The sequence below is a fragment of the Dunckerocampus dactyliophorus genome, chromosome 14 (genome assembly GCF_027744805.1).
Source record: "Dunckerocampus dactyliophorus isolate RoL2022-P2 chromosome 14, RoL_Ddac_1.1, whole genome shotgun sequence".
NCBI classification, from domain to species: domain Eukaryota; kingdom Metazoa; phylum Chordata; class Actinopteri; order Syngnathiformes; family Syngnathidae; genus Dunckerocampus; species Dunckerocampus dactyliophorus.
In genome coordinates this window covers 480,210-495,000 of record NC_072832.1, presented here as the reverse complement: position 1 = coordinate 495,000, position 14,791 = coordinate 480,210, and the positions used below count along the sequence as shown (strand labels likewise).

General features: G+C 41.4%; 1 long non-coding RNA gene across 2 annotated transcripts; it reads right to left on the bottom strand.

Moving 5' to 3' along the window:
* Window positions 1-10,708: 10,708 nt before the first annotated feature.
* Window positions 10,709-12,951, bottom strand: LOC129194079 (uncharacterized). Of its 2 annotated transcripts, XR_008573676.1 has the most exons (4): window positions 12,460-12,951; window positions 12,188-12,324; window positions 11,525-12,082; window positions 10,709-11,413 (listed from the first exon to the last, which is right to left on the bottom strand). It is a non-coding gene; the product is annotated as an uncharacterized LOC129194079 (long non-coding RNA). The 2 variants fall into 2 exon arrangements; XR_008573675.1 differs by having other exon boundaries at window positions 10,709-12,082.
* Window positions 12,952-14,791: the final 1,840 nt, after the last annotated feature.

The following is a 14,791-nucleotide window of genomic DNA, read 5'->3' as shown; positions in this document are numbered from 1 at the left end:
GCATTAGGATGGACATTTTGGCTCTTTTTAGAGAGGCTGTCTAAAAAGAGTCCTCTCTTTATTTCTTTATTGTCATTATTACCAAATGATGTCTACTGTGTAAAATGAATTACCAATGTAAAAAGATAGATGATATCAAATGTTTATTATGTATTTAAACCTCAATGGGCAGCTCCAAAAATAGAATATAATGTGATAAAAACAATCTCAATAGACAAATTAGGTCAAATCTCTTTCTCACGAACAAATGGGCTCTACGAGCACCACGCTGTGTTTAACCCGATGCCCCTCCCCCTGCTCAGTGTGGACACAGCGATGCCGCCACACATGCTGACCAATCATATTCGCCTTTAACAGAAAAAAAGATGAACAAAAAAATAATCGGCTCCCAAAGACGGGAACCGCTCCTGTCGTTCACTTCAAAGAGCCTCTTAGAGCGCATTCAGCACTCCCGTGCATGAAGTACCTGTGTGATTTTAGCTGTTTTTCTATCTTTACAACACAGAAAAGAGAAAGACGTGTGTTCATGCCTCACATGATGATTGTGGCCATTTTCTTTACAGCATGTGTATTCCCTTCCTTCCTATTCCGTGATATCAATCAAAGTGAGGTCGGACCTAATGACCGCAGGTAAATGTGGCCCGTGGTGAGACCAGCTGAGCAAACTGTACGTGATGGCTGGCAGCGGCAGCAGCTCAGGAGGCAGCGCAGGTCGTCCAACGGTTCAATCCTGGCTCCCCCCACCCACTCACTGTTGTTGTGTCCCTTCACCCACCTTGCCCCCAGTGTGGTTACATGTGTACTTCCCCACCCCCAGCGTGTGAATGAATAATGTGTTGCCCTCACTGTGAAGTGCTTTGTGTACCTTTAGAAGCGCTATGTAAAATCTAATCCATGATTACTACATAAAGTACTACACAATAAACTGTTTCTTAACTTTTACTTCTAGGGTCCAGTTATTCTGCTGCAGTATTCCTCGTGCATCTGGCTTGCAGTTTCATCATCATTCATATGGATAGAAAAGACAGGTCTGACCTCTGATTAGCATATATGGTAACTAGCATGGCAGCCCCGATGAATTTAAGATAATCGCGATCAATAGGACACTGCTCCGCTGTCCTTCCTGTGCGGATGTTGGCTACATTGCTGCTGCTGCGCCTCTGCCTGTCTCTGCAGACTCTTCATCTCGTGCCGCAGTCTCTTTACTATCTCGCAGAAATGAAAACGCATCTATAAAAGGCGTCTGTAAGCACGCCGCTGCATCGCAACCAGTCTGATTGCGGCTGCAGAGCATTCAAATGTTTGGCGTTCTCCAGAAGACATGTGGAGAACTTTAGCAAACAAAGGTTAGCAGCGGCAGGGGGGCGTGCTTTGCGGTGTTTGGCTCACTTTTAGCCCATTTCACAAGTGGCAGTGTTTCCTGTCTGTCACATGACAACACCCGTGGGTCCTCAAACTCAACTTTCCAAAAGTTGAATGAAGACGAAACCAAGTTGCGACGTATGCATAATTCAGTATCATTATTCCGTCTATCCCGTCAGGCGGCAAGGCGCATTTTGAGTTCAAGGGCAAAGATGAAATGATAGCACAAAGGGCCGGGATAACGCACGATGGTAAAACGGTATTATATCTCTTCCTTAATGTTTAATCAACGCTGTCACTGAGCCCACACGCCGCACCGTCACACGACTCCATTGCAATAACTCTGCCTTTGTGTGTGCGTGTGTGTGTGTGCGTGTGCGTGTGCGTGCGGGAGCTTTCCTGATGCAGCTGAGACATTCATGTGTTTACACAGTCTCACTGCAGGCACTCGCCTCCCTTCTGGGGACAAAATGTCAACTGTATGCCATGTAAATCATCATTTTGCACCAAGGTATGTTTACTTTCATCATCATACTGTACGTCCTCTGTGGTGTGTGTGTGTGTGTGTGTGCCATGTGTGTACGTGAGCGGGTTGGAAGTTCTTTCAGAGATGTCCCAGAAACTTTCCCAGCGCATTTCCCCCCCTCGCAGAATGAGCACTGAGAATAACCAATTAAAAAACGTCAATGCTAAAACCAGCAGCACAGGACAATAATAGACTTTCATCCCACTGACGCAATAAGTTCCACATGCATATTTCATAATTGCTTCACCAGTTCACTCCTTTGTCCTCCTAAAGCTGTGACGTCCAACTTGGTCACGACTTGTCCGTCCGTGCACACTGGACCAGTGAGACTCCCGTAGTTAGAAAGTCATGCTTTTATTTCTTTCAGACAAACGTATTTTACTAGAAAACAAGTTGTAATATGATGAAATAAAACCTACTTTATTTCTACTTTTATTACTGAATCTGGGATTCAGGAGTAGCAGTGTGGTTTTGGTCCTGGTCGTCAAATTCAGTGTCTTGCTCAAGGACACTTCAACATGCTCACAGGGCGACGGATTATGGAACCCGCAACCTTCAGGTTGGGAGACGACCCCTCTACCTCCTGAGTCATGCCGCGCAAGGTCAAAATATGATGAAAATAATGTGAGAATACCGCCGAGAGCTGTAATATGAGGAAAAAAGCATTTTTTAAATTAGATTGTTACTCTTGTAAAATTACAAGAAGAAAATCATCCATCCATCCATTTTCTATACGCTTCATCCTCATTAGGGTCGCGGGGGCATGCTGGAGCCTATCCCAGCTGACTTCGGGCGACAGGCGGGGTACACCCTGGACTGGTCGCCAGCCAATCGCAGGGCACATATAGACAAACAGAAGAAAATCACATTTTTTAAAATAATATATATTTTTTTCTGTATGTCACGACTTTATGTTTGATATATTGTGCAATAATGTCATAATATTACAGGAAAAGATAATATTGGAGATGAAATTGAAATTTGCAACAAAATAAAATAAAAGAAATGATAATATTTGATATACTGTATATCAAAGTCGTATTTCAGGAAAATGTGCAACTGCAGGAGCAGTATTATATTCTGATTAGAATTACTAAGTAAAGTAAGAATACTACAAGAATAACGTGATAGAATTGTGTGATAAAAGCATAATTGCTATTATGAAGTCAACACAATGCAAAAAGTCCAAAAAATACGACAATGAATCAGAAATATTATGAATAATATTACAAGAAAATAATGAATTTATAAGAAAAACATTTTGATATTAGGAGAAAAAATGAGTAATATTACAAGAATGAGCGTTCTGAGCGTACGGAGGTCCTCCCATGGGAGGAAATGTTCCATTTTAGTTTTCATGAATCAATGAGAACGATTACTAATGATCCCATTGAATGATCCGAACATCACCACTTGTTCTGCCAATATTCCAACGTCATTAGCATGGTTTTATGACTGGTGTGGCCCCCATGCTCCTTTGCCCCCATTGTGTGAACTCATGTACTCTCAGAGTCCAGACGGCAGATGAGCAAGTGATCCTCCCACAACTGTCATCCAAGTGCACAAAAGATCAGAAAGCAATTCTCCGTTGAGGTTTGCTGCCTTTTTTTATTCCAGGCAGCAATTAAGTTGCACAATCATCAAATTGGAGTTGGAGTAGTTTCATCTGTGGAGGTAAACCAATTCCGCTGGCTCAGGAGGCTGAGAAGCCATTTAATAGGAACTTGATCTTATGACTCACTTCTCCTGGGCAAAGCATCCCAAGTGCGCCGCAGACGCAGGTGCTGCATGAACACGAGCGGCTGGGAGGTGACGGGATTGCTTAGGATGACAACTGCAGTGTAGTATTTTTGACAAAGATGTACTTTTTCTCTGCATTTGGCTTTTTGTCCACAGGAAGTTCCGCCATTCACATGCACCATCACTTCATGACACAACTTTCCTGACTGCGTGGATTATTTTGAGTCATTCTCTTCTGTTCTGCTGCAAGGCGGGGGCTTTCAAGGCCACCTATTATTCAGAGGGTGGCAGTGGCTCAGTAGGTGGAGCAAGTCGTCCAGAAACCGGAAGGTTGGTGGTCCGATCCTCCCTCCCTCCACCCGGTCGCTGTCATCGTGTCAAGGCACTTCACCCACCTTGCCCCCAGTGCTGCCCACACTGCCGTGTGAATGGAAATGAACACCAGCCACGTTTCCATCTGACTACCCCAGGACAGCTGTGGCTACAGATGTAGCTTACCACCACCAGGGTGTGACTGAGGAGTGGATCAATAATGGCTTCACTTCACTTGACTTGATTCAGCGCTTTGGGTGCCTTGAAAAGCTCTTCATCAAAAGTATTCCATTATTAAAAGTGACTTTTTTAGCGTGGCATGTCCCTAAAGCCTGTTTGTGAGCACCAAAGTGAGAAAAGGCTATCATCTCCCCCTGGTTTGCACTACCGCTACTTTTGACAGAAGAGGCGCTCAAACCATGGCTTTTGAAGTCAGCATGAAGAAAAAACCTTCCCCATGGACGAGACCCCGCCCTTGGCAGGATGAGCCTGCCCCGTGCATACACACGCCTCTTCACAGGGGACAGTTGGGTTTTTTCAAGCAGGCTTCCCTACACATCTTAAAATAGATCACAGTGCATGGCCAATTTTCTGTTGCTCAGGTACAGACGTGGGAGATGTAAGTTTGATCATTTTGGTTTTTACTGTAGAAATACATATAAATATATGTTTTAAAAACAGCAAAAATGGGAAAAATACAGCAAAAGGTGGAATGTCACAACAAGAAGTAGAAACGTTGATGTTAACCAAAGCTTTCTCTTTAGGTATATACTGTAGAACATTTTTACAAAATAAAGAAATATACAGTGGAACCTCTGTTTTTGTCAGGAATCCATTCCAAAAAAACAAATCTCTTTTTCCCGTTCACAATAAATATGTTTAAAGGAGTCCCAGGACGGAATCTGTCCATAGGGTTCCAACTCCAGCTTAGTGTGGCGTGCCAATGGGTACATTGCTGGTAAACGGGTGTGAAGTTTCGTGCGCCAGCAGGCAAAGACAGATCTGAAATATTCCAAATTTGTGCCACACATAATTTCCACGATCCAGTCACAAATGCGGCACAACCTACGCCTAAACGATGCCAGCGTATCAAAGCGTGTCTCGTTTGCATGAATGAGTTAACTTTTCCACCACCTCTTGTAGCAAGTCAGGGGGGGAATTCTCAAGTCATTTCTGAAGCGTCTTGGATGTTCCTTGTGAATTTCTCTTAAAAACTAATCATTATGCCCAAAGCCATGTCTTCTAATCAGCAATTCCCTCTCTGTCTTCCTTCCTTTTTTCTACTTTGTGCCTTCTTCCTGCTCTTTCTGCATTCTCTTTCTGCAGCTGCGAGATAGTATAGACTACGTTTACAGTCAAATGACCCGATCATAAGTGGAATATTAGCAATAACACGGCTGCGCACGGCCATGTAAATGCCAATAACCCTTTTGAAAAAAACGGAATATGCTCATATTCCGGTTTTTCAAAACACAAATTTTACCCCTGGGTTACTCTTTTTCTAACACAAACAGCTGTGCCATCCATGTCCATGCTACGTCCATCAGAGCCCCCCAGACACTTTTGAAGGTGCGGTCATACAAACCCTGCTTGGCATAACTTCTCACTCACCTTCTGATAGATTTGGTTATGGCGGGACTTTCTACCGTCTACAAAAGACCAAATAATGTTCCCGTCTTTCACCACACTAAACAGGTGGCTTGTTTCCAGGTGGCCATGTGCACAAATATTTTCTGCCAAAGACACAAGACTCCTTTTGATTTGAACATGCAGACAACACAAATGAATGTTCCTTTCCATTGGGATATCCCGATAGGTTTTCCAAAAGGGTTATTGGTGTTTACATGGCCGTGTGCAACCGGGTTGTTGCTGATATTCCGCTTGTGATCGCGTTGTTTGACTGCATGGAAACGTACTCGGTGTGGTGGAAGACAGGAACGTTATGTCCTTTGTAGGCGCTAGAAAGTACCACCATAACCAAATCTATCAGAAGGTGAGCGAGAAGTTATGCCAAGCAGGGTTTGTACGACCTCCAGACCAGGAGGTCATCTTGCAGGTCCCTTGCAAAGGGAGGAATTCATGGCGCTGGGGGGGTGATGTCTGCTGTTGCAAAGTCACACGGGACACAGCGGGACCAAATAACACTGTGACTCCTTCACGTGTGGGGGAAGTGCTGGTGATGTGTGTCACGTACTTGACAAGGTGATTAAGTTAAATAAGTGGTCATTTCGTGCCAGTGCGCACCATTTTGGTCACGAATTACGTGCCAACTGTGTAACTTATGAGTAAACAGAACACAAACAGTGCGCAAACTCGTGCTCAGGCTTTTCAGGCGTGCCACAAATAAATAAATGGCACGCACTGCCACGGCAAATTGCATGAAATGTGATGTGTGCACATGTAAACACCGCTTAAGTTTGTTTGGGCTCAGTTTGGCTGAGCAATAACAAGACAGTGTAAGGAAACCCAGACACATTTGTGGCAGTGAGTTTCATTTTCGTTTTCATTTCATTTCATTTTCAAAACGGAATTCTCCGAAAACCAGGATGCATGAAAACCGAGGTTAAAGTCATAAAGCCATAAAGTGCCCCCAAGCCGCTCTTGCTAATCAATGCCTCAGCAACAACTGATAGTTTGTTCACGTCCTGTGTTTAAATGTTACCTTTTTCTCATCTGCAAAGTGTTTGTCTGAACGAGTAAAGCCTGCCCATGCCTGCCTGAGGCTTATCAGGATGCACGGGGCGCTCTGGTGCAGACTTTTAAGATTTCCAAATGGGAAGTCATTACGCCTGACGAGAAAATATCGCCATAATTTCCCTTTCAAAGCAGCCGTACACTAAACAAACAAGCCGAGGCCTCACAATATACGAGGCGACATAGCAAGAGAAGATTGCGGCTCTACGACAGCTCTTATTTAGATGTGCGCACGAGCGCATTAGCGCTTTATTCCCCTCCCACCCGCAGGACATTAGGAACACATTGTGGCCCAGACTGCCGGCCCCCGGGTTGACGTTTTAAAATCATTAGCATGTGTAAACAAAATATTTTTAAGTGCACCAGACCATTAATTCCACATCATATGTCGTTAAAGTAAAAAAAGGAGGATTTATGAGATGAATTGTGCACGGGAGTCTCCCACGCTCTTAAAGCAAGCAGGGAAGGATGCAGTCTCTCGCAGGCACTTTCCATATTGCTTGGCTTTTATATGAAGTAAAGCGCAGCCCTCTGAGTGGCAGTAAATAATCTGCTGGTACAAGGAGCGCCTGCAGCTCGCATCGTAGAAAATAATGTCGGGGGTGTTCAATCAGTGGGCAGGATGCGGTCTAATAGCACAAGCCTCTCCACCCCCAGCGTGAGAGGCGCTTGGTGGCAAAGGTGAGCTCGCCCCTCGCCTGATCACACAAAATCTAACCACAGACTCCATTTTTAATGACTGAAAATGCGCCCCACCCTCCATCTTTGTGGGTCCATAAACTGTGAAGGTTACCCAACCGGGGAGAAGAACCGGTCTCCCAGGCACCCCCAGTCAATTTGTGTCCCGCATCTTAGCTTTTACCCTTCAAGCTGTTTGATCAGGGCTCGGTCGGTGCCGCCGTCTGTCTCCGCCGCTTTTGCCGCCGAGGTCGGATGAGCAGCTCGGGTCGCCTCGGCGTGGCAGCTGCTGTGTCGCCCGCTGAGGCTGCGCTGTTTTTATTCGGCTCATCTCTTTTTGGGAGGAAAAAAGAAGACTTGAGCTCTGGAAATAACAACATCTCAGGATGGATTTGAAAGCAGAGCTCGTGTTTGTGGGAGGGGGAGTTTGGCAATTTGACCTGCACGTGTTCTTTGTGGGCCCCCGCACTTTCACGCTAACATTCACTCAACTCGCTAATTTGCCTTTTTTGGGTCATTTTTTTCACCAAAAATTCAGCAGAAAACATCTCACTCAGCTAAATACAATAAATACATCATAATGCAGTGTTCCCTCGTTTATTTATAAATACATCGTAATACAGTGTTCCCTCGTTTATTTATAAATACATCGTAATACAGTGTTCCCTCGTTTATTTATAAATACATCATAATGCAGTGTTCCCTCGTTTATTTATAAATACATCGTAATACAGTGTTCCCTCGTTTATTTATAAATACATCGTAATGCAGTGTTCCCTCGTTTATTTATAAATACATCGTAATACAGTGTTCCCTCGTTTATTTATAAATACATCGTAATACAGTGTTCCCTCGTTTATTTATAAATACATCGTAATACAGTGTTCCCTCGTTTATTTATAAATACATCATAATGCAGTGTTCCCTCGTTTATTTATAAATACATCGTAATACAGTGTTCCCTCGTTTATTTATAAATACATCGTAATACAGTGTTCCCTTGTTTATTTATAAATACATCATAATACTGTGTTCCCTCGTTTATTTATAAATACATCATAATACAGTGTTCCCTCGTTTATTTATAAATACATCGTAATACAGTGTTCCCTCGTTTATTTATAAATACATCGTAATACAGTGTTCCCTCGTTTATTTATAAATACATCATAATGCAGTGTTCCCTCGTTTATTTATAAATACATCGTAATACAGTGTTCCCTCGTTTATTTATAAATACATCGTAATACAGTGTTCCCTCGTTTATTTATAAATACATCGTAATACAGTGTTCCCTCGTTTATTTATAAATACATCGTAATGCAGTGTTCCCTCGTTTATTTATAAATACATCGTAATACAGTGTTCCCTCGTTTATTTATAAATACATCATAATGCAGTGTTCCCTCGTTTATTTATAAATACATCGTAATACAGTGTTCCCTCGTTTATTTATAAATACATCATAATGCAGTGTTCCCTCGTTTATTTATAAATACATCGTAATACAGTGTTCCCTCGTTTATTTATAAATACATTGTAATACAGTGTTCCCTCGTTTATTTATAAATACATCATAATGCAGTGTTCCCTCGTTTATTTATAAATACATCTTAATGCAGTGTTCCCTCGTTTATTTATAAATACATCGTAATACAGTGTTCCCTCGTTTATTTATAAATACATCGTAATACAGTGTTCCCTCGTTTATTTATAAATACATCGTAATGCAGTGTTCCCTCGTTTATTTATAAATACATCGTAATACAGTGTTCCCTCGTTTATTTATAAATACATCGTAATACAGTGTTCCCTCGTTTATTTATAAATACATCGTAATACAGTGTTCCCTCGTTTATTTATAAATACATCGTAATACAGTGTTCCCTCGTTTATTTATAAATACATCGTAATACAGTGTTCCCTCGTTTATTTATAAATACATTGTAATACAGTGTTCCCTCGTTTATTTATAAATACATCGTAATACAGTGTTCCCTCGTTTATTTATAAATACATTGTAATACAGTGTTCCCTTGTTTATCGCGGGGAAGGTTCCCTAAATAGCCCCCACTAAGTGAAATGGGTGAAGTAGCCAACTGTATTTGCTTCCAATGATTCTGTATGTTTTAAGGCTGTGAAAGTCATCACCATAAACTTGATACACTTTTCTCAGACAGACATTAACATTTTCTCACTTTTTAAACACTCTCAAAGTTCACATTTATTGAATTGTAATGATCAACCTACGAGGTTGGACACAAGAAATGATTAAGTGACTCGCGTGACTCGCTCTTCATCCTGGCGCCGTTCTGCTGTAGCATTTTTGTGTCCTTGTTAAAACATATTGATGCTGTCGTCGTCGGTTAGCTTCTTCTTCTATTGTTTATTGCCGTTTAGCAAGCAGCTCACACAGTTAGCTAGTTTGCTAGTGACTGTTGACCACAGCAGGAAACGGCACAAAGGCGATTGATTGACAGTGGTCTACAGCCAACCAGGATGCAGAACAGAATGGGCGGGTTCTCCCTTAGCCAATAGGGACTGTTGTGGCTCTACATTTAGCCGTGGGTTCCTAATATGCTATTCAGGCATAAACACATACTGACACGTCTTCAACATGAGTCAACAACACCCTCTACTGGTAGCGGGAGTCAATACAGTAACACACACAGACAGATGGCTCTAATACACCACAAGGACGCACAACACAAAACCATCGAAACAACAAATCTGCAAAAGGTCAACCGCGATGTAGCGAGGGAACGCTGCACAGGCAAACGTTTCCATATTTAACGTGTCTTTATGCTTCACTGGTCATGTTTTTCCTTCAGCATTGATAGTTTGCGTGAGGAAGATATGGGTTGTTCTGGTTATTGTTATGGTTGAATTTGATTTAGGACTTGCACACATGTTCCATAGGAATACATCACATTTACAAGTCCACAGTACAGACAATGCAGTACTTAGTCCGAGGAAACGTGAAGTAGGTAGTCAGTGTAGTGGTTAGACATACTGTAGGATTGTACGCACACTGTGGCTCAGGATTCTTCTTCCTGTACTTTGCAAACATCAACTGCTTGTACTCTTTCTTCAAATGCCTCATTTTAGTGCTTTGTTTGATTTCTTTTTGATGCGTTCCCTAATTTCATTCCAAATGCTGAAGGTTCTTAGTGTAATTCGCACATACAGTATAAATGTTTTACGTTTCATGTTTCTCCCCTCTTGTTGAGAGGAATTGCATTTCATTTTTGGGTACACAGCAAATTCAGCAGGCCTAAATTGACACTGTAGGAGTTAATCTCAACACTTTCAAAGTGTCCCATGGGGTCCACTCTACAAAGTGTTATTTTAACACTTTTGAAAGTGTAGCCATTTTTACACCATTGTAGAGTCAATATTAACTATTTATATAGTTAAAATTTAACACTCCTTGACACCAACCGGTGTTGCATTTTTTTAACACTAGTGTGAGGTGTCACAAATTAATTCTCTTAAGAGTCATTTATTGACTCTTATAGTGTCATTTTACTCTCAAAAGGAGTTGCAACATTAACACTATAAAGGTGTTAATCTACTACTTCAAAATAAAATTTAAACATTTTTTAAAAATGACTAGTTGACTGCTTCATACATTTTATTCCAAAACATTTCATTTCCAACAGACAGCTTAAATAACAGCAGGGCACTACAGTATGTTTGCTTTTTGACAATTGTCATTAGAGTACTGCTTGTCAAATGGTCTGAAATGAGTCAGTTCATTTAAACACATGACAGAAAACTCAAGCATTTGGTCTTCTATGCAGTACGCGTTAAACAGGTCCTCATAGTACATAGTTTTTTTACATTACAGGCTATTATGAAAGCACATTCTTTGTGTTTTATTATATCACAGATCTTCTTGAACACAGGTAGATCAAAGCTACATCCAGTACATATGTCATCAGGTTGAGGTTCAGTTCCTGACAGCAACTCATCGATGTTCTGCTTTTGCGGGAGAGTCTTAAAGTCTGCAATGACTTTTGGTTTGAAGACAGTTGACCACTTAGCCAGGAACCTCTGAGATACTTCATCACCAAACATCATTGAGAAATCCTGGTCAATCTATAAACAAGACATGAATATTTCATATACTGTAGGCCTACAGGTTTACAAATGGTTGATGTAATGGGTAATCTAATACGGAACTAGTCCAAATACTCAAGATTTCCTTACCAATCCAGGAACATCAAGGAAGTGAGGGAACACATTGAGAACAGACGATGATACATCTTGTGCTTGGATCATATTCTGTCGATACTGGAAAGTTGCTCTCATCTTCTTCGACCACGGATTCATCATTTGAATGTCTTACTGTAGATAGCGCCTCCTTGCACTCCTCACCAAGCAGCTGTTGACCAGTTAACAGATGTTCTCCTCTGGTTTTTGGACCATCATGAAGAAACAGTCTTGGAACGGCTTTGAGAGCCAGGAGAAGTGTAGGACAAAACAGTGACTGGGTGGAGGGAGCAAGGATCAACCAACCTTACGATTTCTGGACGACCTGCTCTACCTCTTGAGCCACTGCCGCTAAGCTAAGCATCCTATGAACATATTTGAAACAAGAGTTTAATACAAACTACACACCTAAAGGAAAAACAAAAACAGTACTTTAGGTTTTACATTGAAAAGACACTTGCATATCCAGGTTTGGAGAATGGATCTTTTAGGTATGGAAAACAAGTCACAATTCTCAGGGCGTAATTTCTCATCACACATGATGGCGGAACCCTCCTTTCAAAACAAATCATAGTTAATGATCACAGACAGAACCATTCCCACAGTACATGGTCTTACATGGAATGACTGTTCTAATGGAAAGGGGGAAGTTCTTCTTACCCATGCAGCTCCATCATATCTGCAGCCAGGATGTTCACCATCTGTTTACACCTTGCATCGGTTAGTGTTTCAGTCTTGTTGCACTCCTTGAAGATATCCTCACCTTTCAGATTGGCCCTCAAAACACCACCGACTTTCTGCAAAAAATATTAAAATGATATATAGTGTGTTCATGGGAATTCAAGAGGATTTTTCAATAAAACAATGTCATGCATAAAAACACTACATATCATTGATAATATTAATTTTACATTTATTTACTCAAAGCTTACCCGTCATGCTTCATCCTGATCCATTGGTTCTGTTGGGTTCCTCTTGTGGGCTGAAGGATAAATTGTAGAACCTAATGAATGGGATGTAGTCGGCAAGAGTGGAGGCTCGCACCAACTGGCAATAACTGGGGTGAAGGGATAGTGGAGTCTACACATCTCCATCCACCTCTGAGAATAAGAATAAATATAATAATAATAATAATAATATAAAACATCCTACTAAAATAATTAAATAAATATGGAATTGCCACAGTTGCAGGGCTTATTATGCATTGATTAAAAAAAAAAGATATTACTTACCACATTCACGTAAGACTCAAGGAAAGGTTTTCTGTGAATCAAGAAGAAAAATAAAGATGCATCATTCTAAAAAAAAAATTGTGTAGTTCACTTCCAACACATGCCTGACAATTATTTTTAAGTTAAAGTAACAATTAGAGTTGCCAACCTTGATATCTTGTATCTTGTACAGCATATCAAGTCCTTTGCTGGGGGCCAGCAGGCCTACGTGTGGGGGCTCCTCCTGCCAATTAGCTAGTTAGCCATTAGCTCATTAAAAATGAAGATATAACGTAGCGTTCACTTACTTTGCCAAATGTTGCACAGGCAGTGCCGATTCAGCTCACAGCAACACTAAATAGAAAATATAACTTAGCAAAAACACGAGCTAACATTAGCAAAGGCTTTGGGTGGAAACAGCTGCCTCAGTTTATTAGTATTAAATATCACACCAAAAACTAACGTTTTTTATGTGTAAACAAGGTACAACACAATTCATTAGTTCATCTATTTAAACGTTCACTTACCTACTGATGCAAAATGATTCCTAATTATCAACTTCTTCCATCAGCAACGTGAAGTGAGGGGTGGAGTCTAAATGAAATGTCCGTGGGCGGAGCTTAAGACACGTGAACACTGTTAGGTGTTAAATGGAGTGTGGAAGTGTTGAATGTCTTTATTGTGACACTAACAAGATTTGAACATTTTCACACTCCATTTTAACTACAACACTTTCATGATCCAGTGTTAAATTTAACATTTTTAAGAAAATGCAGTGTTAGATCAACTCCAAATAGTGTAAGATTGACACTCCAACTTCAAGATTCTCATCAACACCAAAAAATTAACACTCCTCAATTTGCTGTGTAGCATTCATTTTTTCGGCTCGGATTACTTTGGACTTGACACTATCATCAAAGATGTGCAACCCGACTTGGACTTTGACATCAATGACTCGGGACGTGACTCGGACTTTAGTCTGGTGACTTGGAAATACTTGAGCTTTTCAGTGAATGTGTTGAGTGAAATGTGCCCCCATTCAAAGGGTTCAACTAACGTGTTGTCCCCAAAGCACGTCCTCCACTTGCTAATCCCCTGATTCAAACAGATAATTATTAGATTCAAATCTAATAATTACAATGACTTTTATTGCAAATGTTGATCCAAAATCGGAGAAGGTCAATGTCAAGCTAGCGGATCCTAATCAGAGGGAAGCTAATATTTAGTATCTAATGTTTGAGTAGCCAATGAGATTGCCACGTTCCTCCGCAACTGGAAGTAAGGCAATGAGACGAGTGGAGTCCTTTTCAAAGCCCTCAACAAATCATATTGTTGCTAAGCTCAGCTTCAGTCTGCCGAAGAGAAATAGGATCTTCATTTTCATTTTCCCTTCCTCTGATTTAACTGTGATGAATATTTTATCAATCTTTTATTGCTGCAGTGTTCCCTCCCGTGAAAGGTTTGCAATGTTTCTTCTTCTTCTTCTAAACTCTCTCCGAAAGGACGTCACGTGGAGGAATACACGCTCTTGTGTTGAATGAAATATCATCTTTTCAACTCATCATTTCAATGTTAATTAACAAAACCATCTTAGATGCTTAACAATGTTACCTCGCCACGTCACGGTTCACCTTTCGCAGACTCGCTATTTCGCAGAATTGTTTTTGTGCTTTTTTTTTTACAGCGTATGAACGTGCATTGTGTTCTGCGTCCTGATTGGCTACGGGACTGTAAACCGTTGTCAGTCAGTCTCCTCCGTGCCTTCCTGTGCAGTACAGAATGCGCTCCATCGCTAGCAGTGTGGCTCTGACGTGCTCAAATGTTCTGCACCCTCAAAGCCTCCTGTGGTCGCACCCGAAAGGCGGATTAGGAAGGCAGCCGGCGCGCCTGAAGTTGGAAGACTGCAAGTGAATCTTTCATTCATGGAAGACGACCAGGAGGAGGAGTAAAACACGACGACAGGAGCAATATGTTTTAACAAGGATACAAAAACTGTACACAAAAAGGCGCCAGGATGAAGGGGCGTGGCCAGAGGAGTGAAATCCATGTGAGT